Source organism: Pan paniscus, chromosome 18 (genome assembly GCF_029289425.2).
Source record: "Pan paniscus chromosome 18, NHGRI_mPanPan1-v2.0_pri, whole genome shotgun sequence".
NCBI classification, from domain to species: domain Eukaryota; kingdom Metazoa; phylum Chordata; class Mammalia; order Primates; family Hominidae; genus Pan; species Pan paniscus.
Window position 1 is genome coordinate 51,287,823 of NC_073267.2, and position 22,712 is coordinate 51,310,534.

Genomic DNA, 22,712 nt, shown 5'->3' on the forward strand with positions numbered 1-22,712 from the left:
AAGAACTAGACAGAAGCATTCTCAGAAACTTGTTTCTGATGTGTGTACTCAACAAACAGACTTGAACCTTTCTTTTGATAGAGCAGTTTTGAAACACTCTTGTTATAGAATCTGCAAGTGGATATTTGGATTTCTTTGAGGATTTCGTTGGAAACCCGAATATCTCCATATAAAAAGAAGAAGCATTCTCAGAAACGTCTTTGTGATGTTTGCATTCAAGTCACAGAGTTTAGCATTTCCTTTTACAGAGTACGTTTGAAACAGTCTTTTTGTAGTGTCTGGGAGTGGACATTCCGAACGCTTTCTGGCCTGTGGTGAAAAAGGAAATCTATTCCCATAAAAACTAGACAGAAGCATTCTCAGAAACTAGTTTGTGATGTGTGTACTCAACTAACAGAGTTGAACCTTTCTTTTGATAGAGGAGTTCTGAAACACTCTTTTTGTACGATCTGCAAGTGGATATTTGGATAGCTTTGAGGATTTCGTTGGAAACGGGAATATCACCGTATAAAATCTAGACAGATGCATTCTCAGAAACTCCTTTATGATGATTGCATTCAAGGCACAGACTTGAACATTTGCTTTCATAGAGCAGGTTTGAAACACTCTTTTTGTAGGATCTGGAAGTGGACATTTGGAGCGCTTTGAGGCCTATGGTGAAAAAGGAAATCTCTTCCCATAAAAACTAGACAGAAGCATTCTCAGAAACTTGTTTCTGATGTGTGCACTCAACTAACAGAGTTGAACCTGTCTTTTGATAGAGCAGTTGGGAAACACTCTTGTTATAGAATCTGCAAGTGGATATTTGGATTGCTTTTAGGATTTCCTTGGAAACGCGATTATTTCCATATAAAAAGAGGAAAATTCTCAGAAACTTCTTCGTGATGTTTGCATTCAAGTCACAGAGTTGAGCATTCCCTTTTACAGAGCAGGTTGGAAACAGTCTTTTTGTAGTATCTGGAAGTGGACATTCTGAACGCTTTGAGGCCTATGATGAAAAAGGAAATCTCTTCCCATAAAAACTAGACAGAAGCATTCTCAGAAACTTGTTTCTGATGTGTGTACTCAACTCACAGGGTTGGACCTATCGTTTGATAGAGCAGTTTTGAAACACTCCTTCTGTGCGATCTGCAAGTGGATATTTGGATAGCTTTGAGAATTTCGTTGGAAACGGAAATAACATCGTATAAAATCTAGACTGATGCATTCTCAGAAACTTCTTTGTGATGATTGAATTCACGTCACAGAGTTGAACATTCGCTTTCATAGAGCAAGTTTGAAACACTCTCTTTGTAGAATCTGGAAGTGGACATTTGGAGTGCTTTGGGGCCTATGGTGAAAAAGGAAATCCCTTCCCATGAAAACTAGACAGAAGCATTGTCAGAAACTTGTTTCTGATGTGTGTACTCAACTAACAGTGTTCAACGTTTCTTTTGATAAGGCAGATTTGAAACACTCTTGTTATAGAATCTACAAGGGGATATTTGGATTGCTTTGAGGATTTCGTTGGCAGCGGAATTATCTCCATATAAAAAGAAGAAGCATTCTCAGAAACTTCTTTGTTATGTTTGCATTGAAGTCACAGGCATGTGCATTCCCATTTACAGAGCAGGTTTCAAACAGACTTTTTGTAGTATCTGGAAGTGGACATTCCGAACGCGTTGAGGCCAAAGGTGAAAAAGGAAATTTCTTCCCATAAAAACTAGACAGAAGCATTCTCAGAAACTTGTTTGTGATGGGTGTACTCCACTAACAGAGTTGAACTTTTCTTTTCATAGAGCAGTTTTGAAACACTCTTTTTGTGTGATCTGCAAGTGGATATTTGGATAGCATTAAGGATTTCGTTGGAAACGGGAATATCATCGGATAAAATCTAGACAGATGCATTCTCAGAAACTTCTGTATGATGATTGCATTCAAGTCACAGAGTTGAACATTCGCTTTCGTAGAGCAGGTTTGAAACACTCTTTTTTTAGATTCTGGAAGTGGACATTTGGAGCGCTTTGAGGCCTGTGGTGAAAAAGGAAATTTCTTCCCATAAAAACTAGACTGAAGCATTCTCAGAAACTTGTTTCTGATGTGTGTACTTAACAAACAGAGTTGAACGTTTCTTTTGTTAGAGAAGATTTGAAACACTCTTGTTATACTATCTGCAGTTGGATATGGGGGATGCTTTGAGGATTTCGTTGGAAACGGGATTATCTCCATATAAAAAGAGGAAGCATTCTCAGAAACTTCTTTGGGATGTTTGCATTCAATTCACAGGGTTGAGCATTCCCTTGTACTGAGCAGGTTTGAAACAGTCTTTTTGTAGGATCTGGAAGTGGACATTCCGAACGCTTTCATGCCTACGGTGAAAAAGGAAATCTCTTCCCATAAAAACTAGACAGAAGTATTCTCCGAAACTTCGTTGTGATGTGTGTACTCAACTAACAGAGTTGAACCTTTCTTTTGATAGAGCAGTTTTGAAACACTCTTTTTGTACGATCTGCAAGTGGATATTTCGATAGCTTTGAGGATTTCGTTGGAAACGGGAATATCATCGTATACAATCTAGACAGATGGATTCTCAGAAATTTCTTTATGATGATTGCATTCAAGTCACAGAGGTGAACATTCGCTTTCATAGAGCAGGTTTAAACACTCTTTTTGTAGAATCTGGAAGTGGACATTTGGAGTACTTTGAGGCCTATGTTGAAAAAGGAAATCTCTTCCATAAGAACTAGACAGAAGCATTCTCAGAAACTTGTTTCTGATGTGTGTACTCAACAAACAGACTTGAACCTTTCTTTTGATAGAGCAGTTTTGAAACACTCTTGTTATAGAATCTGCAAGTGGATATTTGGATTTCTTTGAGGATTTCGTTGGAAACCCGAATATCTCCATATAAAAAGAAGAAGCATTCTCAGAAACGTCTTTGTGATGTTTGCATTCAAGTCACAGAGTTTAGCATTTCCTTTTACAGAGTACGTTTGAAACAGTCTTTTTGTAGTGTCTGGGAGTGGACATTCCGAACGCTTTCTGGCCTGTGGTGAAAAAGGAAATCTATTCCCATAAAAACTAGACAGAAGCATTCTCAGAAACTAGTTTGTGATGTGTGTACTCAACTAACAGAGTTGAACCTTTCTTTTGATAGAGGAGTTCTGAAACACTCTTTTTGTACGATCTGCAAGTGGATATTTGGATAGCTTTGAGGATTTCGTTGGAAACGGGAATATCACCGTATAAAATCTAGACAGATGCATTCTCAGAAACTTCTTTATGATGATTGCATTCAAGGCACAGACTTGAACATTTGCTTTCATAGAGCAGGTTTGAAACACTCTTTTTGTAGGATCTGGAAGTGGACATTTGGAGCGCTTTGAGGCCTATGGTGAAAAAGGAAATCTCTTCCCATAAAAACTAGACAGAAGCATTCTCAGAAACTTGTTTCTGATGTGTGCACTCAACTAACAGAGTTGAACCTGTCTTTTGATAGAGCAGTTGGGAAAAACTCTTGTTATAGAATCTGCAAGTGGATATTTGGATTGCTTTTAGGATTTCCTTGGAAACGCGATTATTTCCATATAAAAAGAGGAAAATTCTCAGAAACTTCTTCGTGATGTTTGCATTCAAGTCACAGAGTTGAGCATTCCCTTTTACAGAGCAGGTTGGAAACAGTCTTTTTGTAGTATCTGGAAGTGGACATTCTGAACGCTTTGAGGCCTATGATGAAAAAGGAAATCTCTTCCCATAAAAACTAGACAGAAGCATTCTCAGAAACTTGTTTCTGATGTGTGTACTCAACTCACAGGGTTGGACCTATCGTTTGATAGAGCAGTTTTGAAACACTCCTTCTGTGCGATCTGCAAGTGGATATTTGGATAGCTTTGAGAATTTCGTTGGAAACGGAAATAACATCGTATAAAATCTAGACTGATGCATTCTCAGAAACTTCTTTGTGATGATTGAATTCACGTCACAGAGTTGAACATTCGCTTTCATAGAGCAAGTTTGAAACACTCTCTTTGTAGAATCTGGAAGTGGACATTTGGAGTGCTTTGGGGCCTATGGTGAAAAAGGAAATCCCTTCCCATGAAAACTAGACAGAAGCATTGTCAGAAACTTGTTTCTGATGTGTGTACTCAACTAACAGTGTTCAACGTTTCTTTTGATAAGGCAGATTTGAAACACTCTTGTTATAGAATCTACAAGGGGATATTTGGATTGCTTTGAGGATTTCGTTGGCAGCGGAATTATCTCCATATAAAAAGAAGAAGCATTCTCAGAAACTTCTTTGTTATGTTTGCATTGAAGTCACAGGCATGTGCATTCCCATTTACAGAGCAGGTTTCAAACAGACTTTTTGTAGTATCTGGAAGTGGACATTCCGAACGCGTTGAGGCCAAAGGTGAAAAAGGAAATTTCTTCCCATAAAAACTAGACAGAAGCATTCTCAGAAACTTGTTTGTGATGGGTGTACTCCACTAACAGAGTTGAACTTTTCTTTTCATAGAGCAGTTTTGAAACACTCTTTTTGTGTGATCTGCAAGTGGATATTTGGATAGCATTAAGGATTTCGTTGGAAACGGGAATATCATCGGATAAAATCTAGACAGATGCATTCTCAGAAACTTCTGTATGATGATTGCATTCAAGTCACAGAGTTGAACATTCGCTTTCGTAGAGCAGGTTTGAAACACTCTTTTTTTAGATTCTGGAAGTGGACATTTGGAGCGCTTTGAGGCCTGTGGTGAAAAAGGAAATTTCTTCCCATAAAAACTAGACTGAAGCATTCTCAGAAACTTGTTTCTGATGTGTGTACTTAACAAACAGAGTTGAACGTTTCTTTTGTTAGAGAAGATTTGAAACACTCTTGTTATACTATCTGCAGTTGGATATGGGGGATGCTTTGAGGATTTCGTTGGAAACGGGATTATCTCCATATAAAAAGAGGAAGCATTCTCAGAAACTTCTTTGGGATGTTTGCATTCAATTCACAGGGTTGAGCATTCCCTTGTACTGAGCAGGTTTGAAACAGTCTTTTTGTAGGATCTGGAAGTGGACATTCCGAACGCTTTCATGCCTACGGTGAAAAAGGAAATCTCTTCCCATAAAAACTAGACAGAAGTATTCTCCGAAACTTCGTTGTGATGTGTGTACTCAACTAACAGAGTTGAACCTTTCTTTTGATAGAGCAGTTTTGAAACACTCTTTTTGTACGATCTGCAAGTGGATATTTCGATAGCTTTGAGGATTTCGTTGGAAACGGGAATATCATCGTATACAATCTAGACAGATGGATTCTCAGAAATTTCTTTATGATGATTGCATTCAAGTCACAGAGGTGAACATTCGCTTTCATAGAGCAGGTTTAAACACTCTTTTTGTAGAATCTGGAAGTGGACATTTGGAGTACTTTGAGGCCTATGTTGAAAAAGGAAATCTCTTCCATAAGAACTAGACAGAAGCATTCTCAGAAACTTGTTTCTGATGTGTGTACTCAACAAACAGACTTGAACCTTTCTTTTGATAGAGCAGTTTTGAAACACTCTTGTTATAGAATCTGCAAGTGGATATTTGGATTTCTTTGAGGATTTCGTTGGAAACCCGAATATCTCCATATAAAAAGAAGAAGCATTCTCAGAAACGTCTTTGTGATGTTTGCATTCAAGTCACAGAGTTTAGCATTTCCTTTTACAGAGTACGTTTGAAACAGTCTTTTTGTAGTGTCTGGGAGTGGACATTCCGAACGCTTTCTGGCCTGTGGTGAAAAAGGAAATCTATTCCCATAAAAACTAGACAGAAGCATTCTCAGAAACTAGTTTGTGATGTGTGTACTCAACTAACAGAGTTGAACCTTTCTTTTGATAGAGGAGTTCTGAAACACTCTTTTTGTACGATCTGCAAGTGGATATTTGGATAGCTTTGAGGATTTCGTTGGAAACGGGAATATCACCGTATAAAATCTAGACAGATGCATTCTCAGAAACTTCTTTATGATGATTGCATTCAAGGCACAGACTTGAACATTTGCTTTCATAGAGCAGGTTTGAAACACTCTTTTTGTAGGATCTGGAAGTGGACATTTGGAGCGCTTTGAGGCCTATGGTGAAAAAGGAAATCTCTTCCCATAAAAACTAGACAGAAGCATTCTCAGAAACTTGTTTCTGATGTGTGCACTCAACTAACAGAGTTGAACCTGTCTTTTGATAGAGCAGTTGGGAAAAACTCTTGTTATAGAATCTGCAAGTGGATATTTGGATTGCTTTTAGGATTTCCTTGGAAACGCGATTATTTCCATATAAAAAGAGGAAAATTCTCAGAAACTTCTTCGTGATGTTTGCATTCAAGTCACAGAGTTGAGCATTCCCTTTTACAGAGCAGGTTGGAAACAGTCTTTTTGTAGTATCTGGAAGTGGACATTCTGAACGCTTTGAGGCCTATGATGAAAAAGGAAATCTCTTCCCATAAAAACTAGACAGAAGCATTCTCAGAAACTTGTTTCTGATGTGTGTACTCAACTCACAGGGTTGGACCTATCGTTTGATAGAGCAGTTTTGAAACACTCCTTCTGTGCGATCTGCAAGTGGATATTTGGATAGCTTTGAGAATTTCGTTGGAAACGGAAATAACATCGTATAAAATCTAGACTGATGCATTCTCAGAAACTTCTTTGTGATGATTGAATTCACGTCACAGAGTTGAACATTCGCTTTCATAGAGCAAGTTTGAAACACTCTCTTTGTAGAATCTGGAAGTGGACATTTGGAGTGCTTTGGGGCCTATGGTGAAAAAGGAAATCCCTTCCCATGAAAACTAGACAGAAGCATTGTCAGAAACTTGTTTCTGATGTGTGTACTCAACTAACAGTGTTCAACGTTTCTTTTGATAAGGCAGATTTGAAACACTCTTGTTATAGAATCTACAAGGGGATATTTGGATTGCTTTGAGGATTTCGTTGGCAGCGGAATTATCTCCATATAAAAAGAAGAAGCATTCTCAGAAACTTCTTTGTTATGTTTGCATTGAAGTCACAGGGATGTGCATTCCCATTTACAGAGCAGGTTTCAAACAGACTTTTTGTAGTATCTGGAAGTGGACATTCCGAACGCGTTGAGGCCAAAGGTGAAAAAGGAAATTTCTTCCCATAAAAACTAGACAGAAGCATTCTCAGAAACTTGTTTGTGATGGGTGTACTCCACTAACAGAGTTGAACTTTTCTTTTCATAGAGCAGTTTTGAAACACTCTTTTTGTGTGATCTGCAAGTGGATATTTGGATAGCATTAAGGATTTCGTTGGAAACGGGAATATCATCGGATAAAATCTAGACAGATGCATTCTCAGAAACTTCTGTATGATGATTGCATTCAAGTCACAGAGTTGAACATTCGCTTTCGTAGAGCAGGTTTGAAACACTCTTTTTTTAGATTCTGGAAGTGGACATTTGGAGCGCTTTGAGGCCTGTGGTGAAAAAGGAAATTTCTTCCCATAAAAACTAGACTGAAGCATTCTCAGAAACTTGTTTCTGATGTGTGTACTTAACAAACAGAGTTGAACGTTTCTTTTGTTAGAGAAGATTTGAAACACTCTTGTTATACTATCTGCAGTTGGATATGGGGGATGCTTTGAGGATTTCGTTGGAAACGGGATTATCTCCATATAAAAAGAGGAAGCATTCTCAGAAACTTCTTTGGGATGTTTGCATTCAATTCACAGGGTTGAGCATTCCCTTGTACTGAGCAGGTTTGAAACAGTCTTTTTGTAGGATCTGGAAGTGGACATTCCGAACGCTTTCATGCCTACGGTGAAAAAGGAAATCTCTTCCCATAAAAACTAGACAGAAGTATTCTCCGAAACTTCGTTGTGATGTGTGTACTCAACTAACAGACTTGAACCTTTCTTTTGATAGAGCAGTTTTGAAACACTCTTTTTGTACGATCTGCAAGTGGATATTTCGATAGCTTTGAGGATTTCGTTGGAAACGGGAATATCATCGTATACAATCTAGACAGATGGATTCTCAGAAATTTCTTTATGATGATTGCATTCAAGTCACAGAGGTGAACATTCGCTTTCATAGAGCAGGTTTAAACACTCTTTTTGTAGAATCTGGAAGTGGACATTTGGAGTACTTTGAGGCCTATGTTGAAAAAGGAAATCTCTTCCATAAGAACTAGACAGAAGCATTCTCAGAAACTTGTTTCTGATGTGTGTACTCAACAAACAGACTTGAACCTTTCTTTTGATAGAGCAGTTTTGAAACACTCTTGTTATAGAATCTGCAAGTGGATATTTGGATTTCTTTGAGGATTTCGTTGGAAACCCGAATATCTCCGTATAAAAAGAAGAAGCATTCTCAGAAACGTCTTTGTGATGTTTGCATTCAAGTCACAGAGTTTAGCATTTCCTTTTACAGAGTACGTTTGAAACAGTCTTTTTGTAGTGTCTGGGAGTGGACATTCCGAACGCTTTCTGGCCTGTGGTGAAAAAGGAAATCTATTCCCATAAAAACTAGACAGAAGCATTCTCAGAAACTAGTTTGTGATGTGTGTACTCAACTAACAGAGTTGAACCTTTCTTTTGATAGAGGAGTTCTGAAACACTCTTTTTGTACGATCTGCAAGTGGATATTTGGATAGCTTTGAGGATTTCGTTGGAAACGGGAATATCACCGTATAAAATCTAGACAGATGCATTCTCAGAAACTTCTTTATGATGATTGCATTCAAGGCACAGACTTGAACATTTGCTTTCATAGAGCAGGTTTGAAACACTCTTTTTGTAGGATCTGGAAGTGGACATTTGGAGCGCTTTGAAGCCTATGGTGAAAAAGGAAATCCCTTCCCATGAAAACTAGACAGAAGCATTGTCAGAAACTTGTTTCTGATGTGTGCACTCATATAACAGAGTTCAACGTTTCTTTTGATAAGGCAGATTTGAAACACTCTTGTTATAGAATCTACAAGGGGATATTTGGATTGCTTTGAGGATTTCGTTGGCAGCGGAATTATCTCCATATAAAAAGAAGAAGCATTCTCAGAAACTTCTTTGTTATGTTTGCATTGAAGTCACAGGGATGTGCATTCCCATTTACACAGCAGGTTTCAAACAGACTTTTTGTAGTATCTGGAAGTGGACATTCTGAACGCGTTGAGGCCAAAGGTGAAAAAGGAAATTTCTTCCCATAAAAACTAGACAGAAGCATTCTCAGAAACTTGTTTGTGATGGGTGTACTCCACTAACAGAGTTGAACTTTTCTTTTCATAGAGCAGTTTTGAAACACTCTTTTTGTGTGATCTGCAAGTGGATATTTGGATAGCATTAAGGATTTCGTTGGAAACGGGAATATCATCGGATAAAATCTAGACAGATGCATTCTCAGAAACTTCTGTATGATGATTGCATTCAAGTCACAGAGTTGAACATTCGCTTTCGTAGAGCAGGTTTGAAACACTCTTTTTTTAGATTCTGGAAGTGGACATTTGGAGCGCTTTGAGGCCTGTGGTGAAAAAGGAAATTTCTTCCCATAAAAACTAGACTGAAGCATTCTCAGAAACTTGTTTCTGATGTGTGTACTTAACAAACAGAGTTGAACGTTTCTTTTGTTAGAGAAGATTTGAAACACTCTTGTTATACTATCTGCAGTTGGATATGGGGGTGCTTTGAGGATTTCGTTGGAAACGGGATTATCTCCATATAAAAAGAGGAAGCATTCTCAGAAACTTCTTTGGGATGTTTGCATTCAATTCACAGGGTTGAGCATTCCCTTGTACTGAGCAGGTTTGAAACAGTCTTTTTGTAGGATCTGGAAGTGGACATTCCGAACGCTTTCATGCCTACGGTGAAAAAGGAAATCTCTTCCCATAAAAACTAGACAGAAGTATTCTCCGAAACTTCGTTGTGATGTGTGTACTCAACTAACAGACTTGAACCTTTCTTTTGATAGAGCAGTTTTGAAACACTCTTGTTATAGAATCTGCAAGTGGATATTTGGATTTCTTTGAGGATTTCGTTGGAAACCCGAATATCTCCGTATAAAAAGAAGAAGCATTCTCAGAAACGTCTTTGTGATGTTTGCATTCAAGTCACAGAGTTTAGCATTTCCTTTTACAGAGTACGTTTGAAACAGTCTTTTTGTAGTGTCTGGGAGTGGACATTCCGAACGCTTTCTGGCCTGTGGTGAAAAAGGAAATCTATTCCCATAAAAACTAGACAGAAGCATTCTCAGAAACTAGTTTGTGATGTGTGTACTCAACTAACAGAGTTGAACCTTTCTTTTGATAGAGGAGTTCTGAAACACTCTTTTTGTACGATCTGCAAGTGGATATTTGGATAGCTTTGAGGATTTCGTTGGAAACGGGAATATCACCGTATAAAATCTAGACAGATGCATTCTCAGAAACTTCTTTATGATGATTGCATTCAAGGCACAGACTTGAACATTTGCTTTCATAGAGCAGGTTTGAAACACTCTTTTTGTAGGATCTGGAAGTGGACATTTGGAGCGCTTTGAGGCCTATGGTGAAAAAGGAAATCTCTTCCCATAAAAACTAGACAGAAGCATTCTCAGAAGCTTGTTTCTGATGTGTGCACTCAACTAACAGAGTTGAACCTGTCTTTTGATAGAGCAGTTGGGAAACACTCTTGTTATAGAATCTGCAAGTGGATATTTGGATTGCTTTTAGGATTTCCTTGGAAACGCAATTATTTCCATATAAAAAGAGGAAAATTCTCAGAAACTTCTTCGTGATGTTTGCATTCAAGTCACAGAGTTGAGCATTCCCTTTTACAGAGCAGGTTGGAAACAGTCTTTTTGTAGTATCTGGAAGTGGACATTCTGAACGCTTTGAGGCCTATGATGAAAAAGGAAATCTCTTCCCATAAAAACTAGACAGAAGCATTCTCAGAAACTTGTTTCTGATGTGTGTACTCAACTCACAGGGTTGGACCTATCGTTTGATAGAGCAGTTTTGAAACACTCCTTCTGTGCGATCTGCAAGTGGATATTTGGATAGCTTTGAGAATTTCGTTGGAAACGGAAATAACATCGTATAAAATCTAGACTGATGCATTCTCAGAAACTTCTTTGTGATGATTGAATTCACGTCACAGAGTTGAACATTCGCTTTCATAGAGCAAGTTTGAAACACTCTCTTTGTAGAATCTGGAAGTGGACATTTGGAGTGCTTTGGGGCCTATGGTGAAAAAGGAAATCCCTTCCCATGAAAACTAGACAGAAGCATTGTCAGAAACTTGTTTCTGATGTGTGTACTCAACTAACAGAGTTCAACGTTTCTTTTGATAAAGCAGTTTTGAAACACTCTTGTTATAGAATCTACAAGGGGATATTTGGATTGCTTTGAGGATTTCGTTGGCAGCGGAATTATCTCCATATAAAAAGAAGAAGCATTCTCAGAAACTTCTTTGTTATGTTTGCATTGAAGTCACAGGGATGTGCATTCCCATTTACAGAGCAGGTTTCAAACAGACTTTTTGTAGTATCTGGAAGTGGACATTCCGAACACGTTGAGGCCAAAGGTGAAAAAGGAAATTTCTTCCCATAAAAACTAGACAGAAGCATTCTCAGAAACTTGTTTGTGATGGGTGAACTCCACTAACAGAGTTGAACTTTTCTTTTGATAGAGCAGTTTTGAAACACTCTTTTTGTGTGATCTGCAAGTGGATATTTGGATAGCTTTAAGGATTTCGTTGGAAACGGGAATATCATCGGATAAAATCTAGACAGATGCATTCTCAGAAACTTCTTTATGATGATTGCATTCAAGTCACAGAGTTGAACATTCGCTTTCGTAGAGCAGGTTTGAAACACTCTTTTTGTACATTCTGGAAGTGGACATTTGGAGCGCTTTGAGGCCTGTGGTGAAAAAGGAAATTTCTTCCCATAAAAACTAGACTGAAGCATTCTCAGAAACTTGTTTCTGATGTGTGTACTTAACTAACAGATTTGAACCTTTCTTTTGATAGAGAAGATTTGAAACACTCTTGTTATAGTATCTGCAGGTGGATATGTGGAATGCTTTGAGGATTTCGTTGGAAACGGGATTATCTCCATATAAAAAGAAGAAGCATTCTCAGAAACTTCTTTGGGATGTTTGCATTCAAGTCACAGGGTTGAGCATTCCCTTGTACTGAGCAGGTTTGAAACAGTCTTTTTGTAGGATCTGGAAGTGGACATTCCGAACGCTTTCATGCCTACGGTGAAAAAGGAAATCTCTTCTCATAAAAACTAGACAGAAGTATTCTCCGAAACTTCGTTGTGATGTGTGTACTCAACTAACAGACTTGAACCTTTCTTTTGATAGAGCAGTTTTGAAACACTCTTGTTATAGAATCTGCAAGTGGATATTTGGATTTCTTTGAGGATTTCGTTGGAAACCCGAATATCTCCGTATAAAAAGAAGAAGCATTCTCAGAAACGTCTTTGTGATGTTTGCATTCAAGTCACAGAGTTTAGCATTTCCTTTTACAGAGTACGTTTGAAACAGTCTTTTTGTAGTGTCTGGGAGTGGACATTCCGAACGCTTTCTGGCCTGTGGTGAAAAAGGAAATCTATTCCCATAAAAACTAGACAGAAGCATTCTCAGAAACTAGTTTGTGATGTGTGTACTCAACTAACAGAGTTGAACCTTTCTTTTGATAGAGGAGTTCTGAAACACTCTTTTTGTACGATCTGCAAGTGGATATTTGGATAGCTTTGAAGATTTCGTTGGAAACGGGAATATCACCGTATAAAATCTAGACAGATGCATTCTCAGAAACTTCTTTATGATGATTGCATTCAAGGCACAGACTTGAACATTTGCTTTCATAGAGCAGGTTTGAAACACTCTTTTTGTAGGATCTGGAAGTGGACATTTGGAGCGCTTTGAAGCCTATGGTGAAAAAGGAAATCTCTTCCCATAAAAACTAGACAGAAGCATTCTCAGAAACTTGTTTCTGATGTGTGCACTCAACTAACAGAGTTGAACCTGTCTTTTGATAGAGCAGTTGGGAAACACTCTTGTTATAGAATCTGCAAGTGGATATTTGGATTGCTTTTAGGATTTCCTTGGAAACGCGATTATTTCCATATAAAAAGAGGAAAATTCTCAGAAACTTCTTCGTGATGTTTGCATTCAAGTCACAGAGTTGAGCATTCCCTTTTACAGAGCAGGTTGGAAACAGTCTTTTTGTAGTATCTGGAAGTGGACATTCTGAACGCTTTGAGGCCTATGATGAAAAAGGAAATCTCTTCCCATGAAAACTAGACAGAAGCATTCTCAGAAACTTGTTTCTGATGTGTGTACTCAACTCACAGGGTTGGACCTATCGTTTGATAGAGCAGTTTTGAAACACTCCTTCTGTGCGATCTGCAAGTGGATATTTGGATAGCTTTGAGAATTTCGTTGGAAACGGAAATAACATCGTATAAAATCTAGACTGATGCATTCTCAGAAACTTCTTTGTGATGATTGAATTCACGTCACAGAGTTGAACATTCGCTTTCATAGAGCAAGTTTGAAACACTCTCTTTGTAGAATCTGGAAGTGGACATTTGGAGTGCTTTGGGGCCTATGGTGAAAAAGGAAATCCCTTCCCATGAAAACTAGACAGAAGCATTGTCAGAAACTTGTTTCTGATGTGTGTACTCAACTAACAGAGTTCAACGTTTCTTTTGATAAAGCAGTTTTGAAACACTCTTGTTATAGAATCTACAAGGGGATATTTGGATTGCTTTGAGGATTTCGTTGGCAGCGGAATTATCTCCATATAAAAAGAAGAAGCATTCTCAGAAACTTCTTTGTTATGTTTGCATTGAAGTCACAGGGATGTGCATTCCCATTTACAGAGCAGGTTTCAAACAGACTTTTTGTAGTATCTGGAAGTGGACATTCCGAACGCGTTGAGGCCAAAGGTGAAAAAGGAAATTTCTTCCCATAAAAACTAGACAGAAGCATTCTCAGAAACTTGTTTGTGATGGGTGTACTCCACTAACAGAGTTGAACTTTTCTTTTGATAGAGCAGTTTTGAAACACTCTTTTTGTGTGATCTGCAAGTGGATATTTGGATAGCTTTAAGGATTTCGTTGGAAACGGGAATATCATCGGATAAAATCTAGACAGATGCATTCTCAGAAACTTCTTTATGATGATTGCATTCAAGTCACAGAGTTGAACATTCGCTTTCGTAGAGCAGGTTTGAAACACTCTTTTTGTACATTCTGGAAGTGGACATTTGGAGCGCTTTGAGGCCTGTGGTGAAAAAGGAAATTTCTTCCCATAAAAACTAGACTGAAGCATTCTCAGAAACTTGTTTCTGATGTGTGTACTTAACTAACAGATTTGAACCTTTCTTTTGATAGAGAAGATTTGAAACACTCTTGTTATAGTATCTGCAGGTGGATATGTGGAATGCTTTGAGGATTTCGTTGGAAACGGGATTATCTCCATATAAAAAGAAGAAGCATTCTCAGAAACTTCTTTGGGATGTTTGCATTCAAGTCACAGGGTTGAGCATTCCCTTGTACTGAGCAGGTTTGAAACAGTCTTTTTGTAGGATCTGGAAGTGGACATTCCGAACGCTTTCATGCCTACGGTGAAAAAGGAAATCTCTTCCCATAAAAACTAGACAGAAGTATTCTCCGAAACTTCGTTGTGATGTGTGTACTCAACTAACAGACTTGAACCTTTCTTTTGATAGAGCAGTTTTGAAACACTCTTTTTGTACGATCTGCAAGTGGATATTTCGATAGCTTTGAGGATTTCGTTGGAAACGGGAATATCATCGTATAAAATCTAGACAGATGGATTCTCAGAAATTTCTTTATGATGATTGCATTCAAGACACAGAGGTGAACATTCGCTTTCATAGAGCAGGTTTAAACACTCTTTTTGTAGAATCTGGAAGTGGACATTTGGAGTACTTTGAGGCCTATGGTGAAAAAGGAAATCTCTTCCATAAGAACTAGACAGAAGCATTCTCAGAAACTTGTTTCTGATGTGTGTACTCAACAAACAGACTTGAACCTTTCTTTTGATAGAGCAGTTTTGAAACACACTTGTTATAGAATCTGCAAGTGGATATTTGGATTTCTTTGAGGATTTCGTTGGAAACCCGAATATCTCCATATAAAAAGAAGAAGCATTCTCAGAAACGTCTTTGTGATGTTTGCATTCAAGTCACAGAGTTTAGCATTTCCTTTTACAGAGTACGTTTGAAACAGTCTTTTTGTAGTGTCTGGGAGTGGACATTCCGAATGCTTTCTGGCCTGTGGTGAAAAAGGAAATCTATTCCCATAAAAACTAGACAGAAGCATTCTCAGAAACTAGTTTGTGATGTGTGTACTCAACTAACAGAGTTGAACCTTTCTTTTGATAGAGGAGTTCTGAAACACTCTTTTTGTACGATCTGCAAGTGGATATTTGGATAGCTTTGAGGATTTCGTTGGAAACGGGAATATCACCGTATAAAATCTAGACAGATGCATTCTCAGAAACTTCTTTATGATGATTGCATTCAAGGCACAGACTTGAACATTTGCTTTCATAGAGCAGGTTTGAAACACTCTTTTTGTAGGATCTGGAAGTGGACATTTGGAGCGCTTTGAGGCCTATGGTGAAAAAGGAAATCTCTTCCCATAAAAACTAGACAGAAGCATTCTCAGAAACTTGTTTCTGATGTGTGCACTCAACTAACAGAGTTGAACCTGTCTTTTGATAGAGCAGTTGGGAAACACTCTTGTTATAGAATCTGCAAGTGGATATTTGGATTGCTTTTAGGATTTCCTTGGAAACGCGATTATTTCCATATAAAAAGAGGAAAATTCTCAGAAACTTCTTCGTGATGTTTGCATTCAAGTCACAGAGTTGAGCATTCCCTTTTACAGAGCAGGTTGGAAACAGTCTTTTTGTAGTATCTGGAAGTGGACATTCTGAACGCTTTGAGGCCTATGATGAAAAAGGAAATCTCTTCCCATGAAAACTAGACAGAAGCATTCTCAGAAACTTGTTTCTGATGTGTGTACTCAACTCACAGGGTTGGACCTATCGTTTGATAGAGCAGTTTTGAAACACTCCTTCTGTGCGATCTGCAAGTGGATATTTGGATAGCTTTGAGAATTTCGTTGGAAACGGAAATAACATCGTATAAAATCTAGACTGATGCATTCTCAGAAACTTCTTTGTGATGATTGAATTCACGTCACAGAGTTGAACATTCGCTTTCATAGAGCAAGTTTGAAACACTCTCTTTGTAGAATCTGGAAGTGGACATTTGGAGTGCTTTGGGGCCTATGGTGAAAAAGGAAATCCCTTCCCATGAAAACTAGACAGAAGCATTGTCAGAAACTTGTTTCTGATGTGTGTACTCAACTAACAGAGTTCAACGTTTCTTTTGATAAAGCAGTTTAGAAACACTCTTGTTATAGAATCTACAAGGGGATATTTGGATTGCTTTGAGGATTTCGTTGGCAGCGGAATTATCTCCATATAAAAAGAAGAAGCATTCTCAGAAACTTCTTTGTTATGTTTGCATTGAAGTCACAGGGATGTGCATTCCCATTTACAGAGCAGGTTTCAAACAGACTTTTTGTAGTATCTGGAAGTGGACATTCCGAACGCGTTGAGGCCAAAGGTGAAAAAGGAAATTTCTTCCCATAAAAACTAGACAGAAGCATTCTCAGAAACTTGTTTGTGATGGGTGTACTCCACTAACAGAGTTGAACTTTTCTTTTGATAGAGCAGTTTTGAAACACTCTTTTTGTGTGATCTGCAAGTGGATATTTGGATAGCTTTAAGGATTTCGTTGGAAACGGGAATATCATCGGATAAAATCTAGACAGATGCATTCTCAGAAACTTCTTTATGATGATTGCATTCAAGTCACAGAGTTGAACATTCGCTTTCGTAGAGCAGGTTTGAAACACTCTTTTTGTACATTCTGGAAGTGGACATTTGGAGCGCTCTGAGGCCTGTGGTGAAAAAGGAAATTTCTTCCCATAAAAACTAGACTGAAGCATTCTCAGAAACTTGTTTCTGATGTGTGTACTTAACTAACAGATTTGAACCTTTCTTTTGATAGAGAAGATTTGAAACACTCTTGTTATAGTATCTGCAGGTGGATATGTGGAATGCTTTGAGGATTTCGTTGGAAACGGGATTATCTCCATATAAAAAGAAGAAGCATTCTCAGAAACTTCTTTGGGATGTTTGCATTCAAGTCACAGGGTTGAGCATTCCCTTGTACTGAGCAGGTTTGAAACAGTCTTTTTGTAGGATCTGGAAGTGGACATTCCGAACGCTTTCATGCCTACGGTGAAAAAGGAAATCTCTTCCCATAAAAACTAGACAGAAGTATTCTCCGAAACTTCGTTGTGATGTGTGTACTCAACTAACAGACTTGAACCTTTCTTTTGATAGAGCAGTTTTGAAACACTCTTTTTGTACGATCTGCAAGTGGATATTTCGATAGCTTTGAGGATTTCGTTGGAAACGGGAATATCATCGTATAAAATCTAGACAGATGGATTCTCAGAAATTTCTTTATGATGATTGCATTCAAGACACAGAGGTGAACATTCGCTTTCATAGAGCAGGTTTAAACACTCTTTTTGTAGAATCTGGAAGTGGACATTTGGAGTACTTTGAGGCCTATGGTGAAAAAGGAAATCTCTTCCATAAGAACTAGACAGAAGCATTCTCAGAAACTTGTTTCTGATGTGTGTACTCAACAAACAGACTTGAACCTTTCTTTTGATAGAGCAGTTTTGAAACACACTTGTTATAGAATCTGCAAGTGGATATTTGGATTTCTTTGAGGATTTCGTTGGAAACCCGAATATCTCCATATAAAAAGAAGAAGCATTCTCAGAAACGTCTTTGTGATGTTTGCATTCAAGTCACAGAGTTTAGCATTTCCTTTTACAGAGTACGTTTGAAACAGTCTTTTTGTAGTGTCTGGGAGTGGACATTCCGAACGCTTTCTGGCCTGTGGTGAAAAAGGAAATCTATTCCCATAAAAACTAGACAGAAGCATTCTCAGAAACTAGTTTGTGATGTGTGTACTCAACTAACAGAGTTGAACCTTTCTTTTGATAGAGGAGTTCTGAAACACTCTTTTTGTACGATCTGCAAGTGGATATTTGGATAGCTTTGAGGATTTCGTTGGAAACGGGAATATCACCGTATAAAATCTAGACAGATGCATTCTCAGAAACTTCTTTATGATGATTGCATTCAAGGCACAGACTTGAACATTTGCTTTCATAGAGCAGGTTTGAAACACTCTTTTTGTAGGATCTGGAAGTGGACATTTGGAGCGCTTTGAGGCCTATGGTGAAAAAGGAAATCTCTTCCCATAAAAACTAGACAGAAGCATTCTCAGAAACTTGTTTCTGATGTGTGCACTCAACTAACAGAGTTGAACCTGTCTTTTGATAGAGCAGTTGGGAAACACTCTTGTTATAGAATCTGCAAGTGGATATTTGGATTGCTTTTAGGATTTCCTTGGAAACGCGATTATTTCCATATAAAAAGAGGAAAATTCTCAGAAACTTCTTCGTGATGTTTGCATTCAAGTCACAGAGTTGAGCATTCCCTTTTACAGAGCAGGTTGGAAACAGTCTTTTTGTAGTATCTGGAAGTGGACATTCTGAACGCTTTGAGGCCTATGATGAAAAAGGAAATCTCTTCCCATGAAAACTAGACAGAAGCATTCTCAGAAACTTGTTTCTGATGTGTGTACTCAACTCACAGGGTTGGACCTATCGTTTGATAGAGCAGTTTTGAAACACTCCTTCTGTGCGATCTGCAAGTGGATATTTGGATAGCTTTGAGAATTTCGTTGGAAACGGAAATAACATCGTATAAAATCTAGACTGATGCATTCTCAGAAACTTCTTTGTGATGATTGAATTCACGTCACAGAGTTGAACATTCGCTTTCATAGAGCAAGTTTGAAACACTCTCTTTGTAGAATCTGGAAGTGGACATTTGGAGTGCTTTGGGGCCTATGGTGAAAAAGGAAATCCCTTCCCATGAAAACTAGACAGAAGCATTGTCAGAAACTTGTTTCTGATGTGTGTACTCAACTAACAGAGTTCAACGTTTCTTTTGATAAAGCAGTTTAGAAACACTCTTGTTATAGAATCTACAAGGGGATATTTGGATTGCTTTGAGGATTTCGTTGGCAGCGGAATTATCTCCATATAAAAAGAAGAAGCATTCTCAGAAACTTCTTTGTTATGTTTGCATTGAAGTCACAGGGATGTGCATTCCCATTTACAGAGCAGGTTTCAAACAGACTTTTTGTAGTATCTGGAAGTGGACATTCCGAACGCGTTGAGGCCAAAGGTGAAAAAGGAAATTTCTTCCCATAAAAACTAGACAGAAGCATTCTCAGAAACTTGTTTGTGATGGGTGTACTCCACTAACAGAGTTGAACTTTTCTTTTGATAGAGCAGTTTTGAAACACTCTTTTTGTGTGATCTGCAAGTGGATATTTGGATAGCTTTAAGGATTTCGTTGGAAACGGGAATATCATCGGATAAAATCTAGACAGATGCATTCTCAGAAACTTCTTTATGATGATTGCATTCAAGTCACAGAGTTGAACATTCGCTTTCGTAGAGCAGGTTTGAAACACTCTTTTTGTACATTCTGGAAGTGGACATTTGGAGCGCTTTGAGGCCTGTGGTGAAAAAGGAAATTTCTTCCCATAAAAACTAGACTGAAGCATTCTCAGAAACTTGTTTCTGATGTGTGTACTTAACTAACAGATTTGAACCTTTCTTTTGATAGAGAAGATTTGAAACACTCTTGTTATAGTATCTGCAGGTGGATATGTGGAATGCTTTGAGGATTTCGTTGGAAACGGGATTATCTCCATATAAAAAGAAGAAGCATTCTCAGAAACTTCTTTGGGATGTTTGCATTCAAGTCACAGGGTTGAGCATTCCCTTGTACTGAGCAGGTTTGAAACAGTCTTTTTGTAGGATCTGGAAGTGGACATTCCGAACGCTTTCATGCCTACGGTGAAAAAGGAAATCTCTTCCCATAAAAACTAGACAGAAGTATTCTCCGAAACTTCGTTGTGATGTGTGTACTCAACTAACAGACTTGAACCTTTCTTTTGATAGAGCAGTTTTGAAACACTCTTTTTGTACGATCTGCAAGTGGATATTTCGATAGCTTTGAGGATTTCGTTGGAAACGGGAATATCATCGTATAAAATCTAGACAGATGGATTCTCAGAAATTTCTTTATGATGATTGCATTCAAGACACAGAGGTGAACATTCGCTTTCATAGAGCAGGTTTAAACACTCTTTTTGTAGAATCTGGAAGTGGACATTTGGAGTACTTTGAGGCCTATGGTGAAAAAGGAAATCTCTTCCATAAGAACTAGACAGAAGCATTCTCAGAAACTTGTTTCTGATGTGTGTACTCAACAAACAGACTTGAACCTTTCTTTTGATAGAGCAGTTTTGAAACACACTTGTTATAGAATCTGCAAGTGGATATTTGGATTTCTTTGAGGATTTCGTTGGAAACCCGAATATCTCCATATAAAAAGAAGAAGCATTCTCAGAAACGTCTTTGTGATGTTTGCATTCAAGTCACAGAGTTTAGCATTTCCTTTTACAGAGTACGTTTGAAACAGTCTTTTTGTAGTGTCTGGGAGTGGACATTCCGAACGCTTTCTGGCCTGTGGTGAAAAAGGAAATCTATTCCCATAAAAACTAGACAGAAGCATTCTCAGAAACTAGTTTGTGATGTGTGTACTCAACTAACAGAGTTGAACCTTTCTTTTGATAGAGGAGTTCTGAAACACTCTTTTTGTACGATCTGCAAGTGGATATTTGGATAGCTTTGAGGATTTCGTTGGAAACGGGAATATCACCGTATAAAATCTAGACAGATGCATTCTCAGAAACTTCTTTATGATGATTGCATTCAAGGCACAGACTTGAACATTTGCTTTCATAGAGCAGGTTTGAAACACTCTTTTTGTAGGATCTGGAAGTGGACATTTGGAGCGCTTTGAGGCCTATGGTGAAAAAGGAAATCTCTTCCCATAAAAACTAGACAGAAGCATTCTCAGAAACTTGTTTCTGATGTGTGCACTCAACTAACAGAGTTGAACCTGTCTTTTGATAGAGCAGTTGGGAAACACTCTTGTTATAGAATCTGCAAGTGGATATTTGGATTGCTTTTAGGATTTCCTTGGAAACGCGATTATTTCCATATAAAAAGAGGAAAATTCTCAGAAACTTCTTCGTGATGTTTGCATTCAAGTCACAGAGTTGAGCATTCCCTTTTACAGAGCAGGTTGGAAACAGTCTTTTTGTAGTATCTGGAAGTGGACATTCTGAACGCTTTGAGGCCTATGATGAAAAAGGAAATCTCTTCCCATGAAAACTAGACAGAAGCATTCTCAGAAACTTGTTTCTGATGTGTGTACTCAACTCACAGGGTTGGACCTATCGTTTGATAGAGCAGTTTTGAAACACTCCTTCTGTGCGATCTGCAAGTGGATATTTGGATAGCTTTGAGAATTTCGTTGGAAACGGAAATAACATCGTATAAAATCTAGACTGATGCATTCTCAGAAACTTCTTTGTGATGATTGAATTCACGTCACAGAGTTGAACATTCGCTTTCATAGAGCAAGTTTGAAACACTCTCTTTGTAGAATCTGGAAGTGGACATTTGGAGTGCTTTGGGGCCTATGGTGAAAAAGGAAATCCCTTCCCATGAAAACTAGACAGAAGCATTGTCAGAAACTTGTTTCTGATGTGTGTACTCAACTAACAGAGTTCAACGTTTCTTTTGATAAAGCAGTTTAGAAACACTCTTGTTATAGAATCTACAAGGGGATATTTGGATTGCTTTGAGGATTTCGTTGGCAGCGGAATTATCTCCATATAAAAAGAAGAAGCATTCTCAGAAACTTCTTTGTTATGTTTGCATTGAAGTCACAGGGATGTGCATTCCCATTTACAGAGCAGGTTTCAAACAGACTTTTTGTAGTATCTGGAAGTGGACATTCCGAACGCGTTGAGGCCAAAGGTGAAAAAGGAAATTTCTTCCCATAAAAACTAGACAGAAGCATTCTCAGAAACTTGTTTGTGATGGGTGTACTCCACTAACAGAGTTGAACTTTTCTTTTGATAGAGCAGTTTTGAAACACTCTTTTTGTGTGATCTGCAAGTGGATATTTGGATAGCTTTAAGGATTTCGTTGGAAACGGGAATATCATCGGATAAAATCTAGACAGATGCATTCTCAGAAACTTCTTTATGATGATTGCATTCAAGTCACAGAGTTGAACATTCGCTTTCGTAGAGCAGGTTTGAAACACTCTTTTTGTACATTCTGGAAGTGGACATTTGGAGCGCTCTGAGGCCTGTGGTGAAAAAGGAAATTTCTTCCCATAAAAACTAGACTGAAGCATTCTCAGAAACTTGTTTCTGATGTGTGTACTTAACTAACAGATTTGAACCTTTCTTTTGATAGAGAAGATTTGAAACACTCTTGTTATAGTATCTGCAGGTGGATATGTGGAATGCTTTGAGGATTTCGTTGGAAACGGGATTATCTCCATATAAAAAGAAGAAGCATTCTCAGAAACTTCTTTGGGATGTTTGCATTCAAGTCACAGGGTTGAGCATTCCCTTGTACTGAGCAGGTTTGAAACAGTCTTTTTGTAGGATCTGGAAGTGGACATTCCGA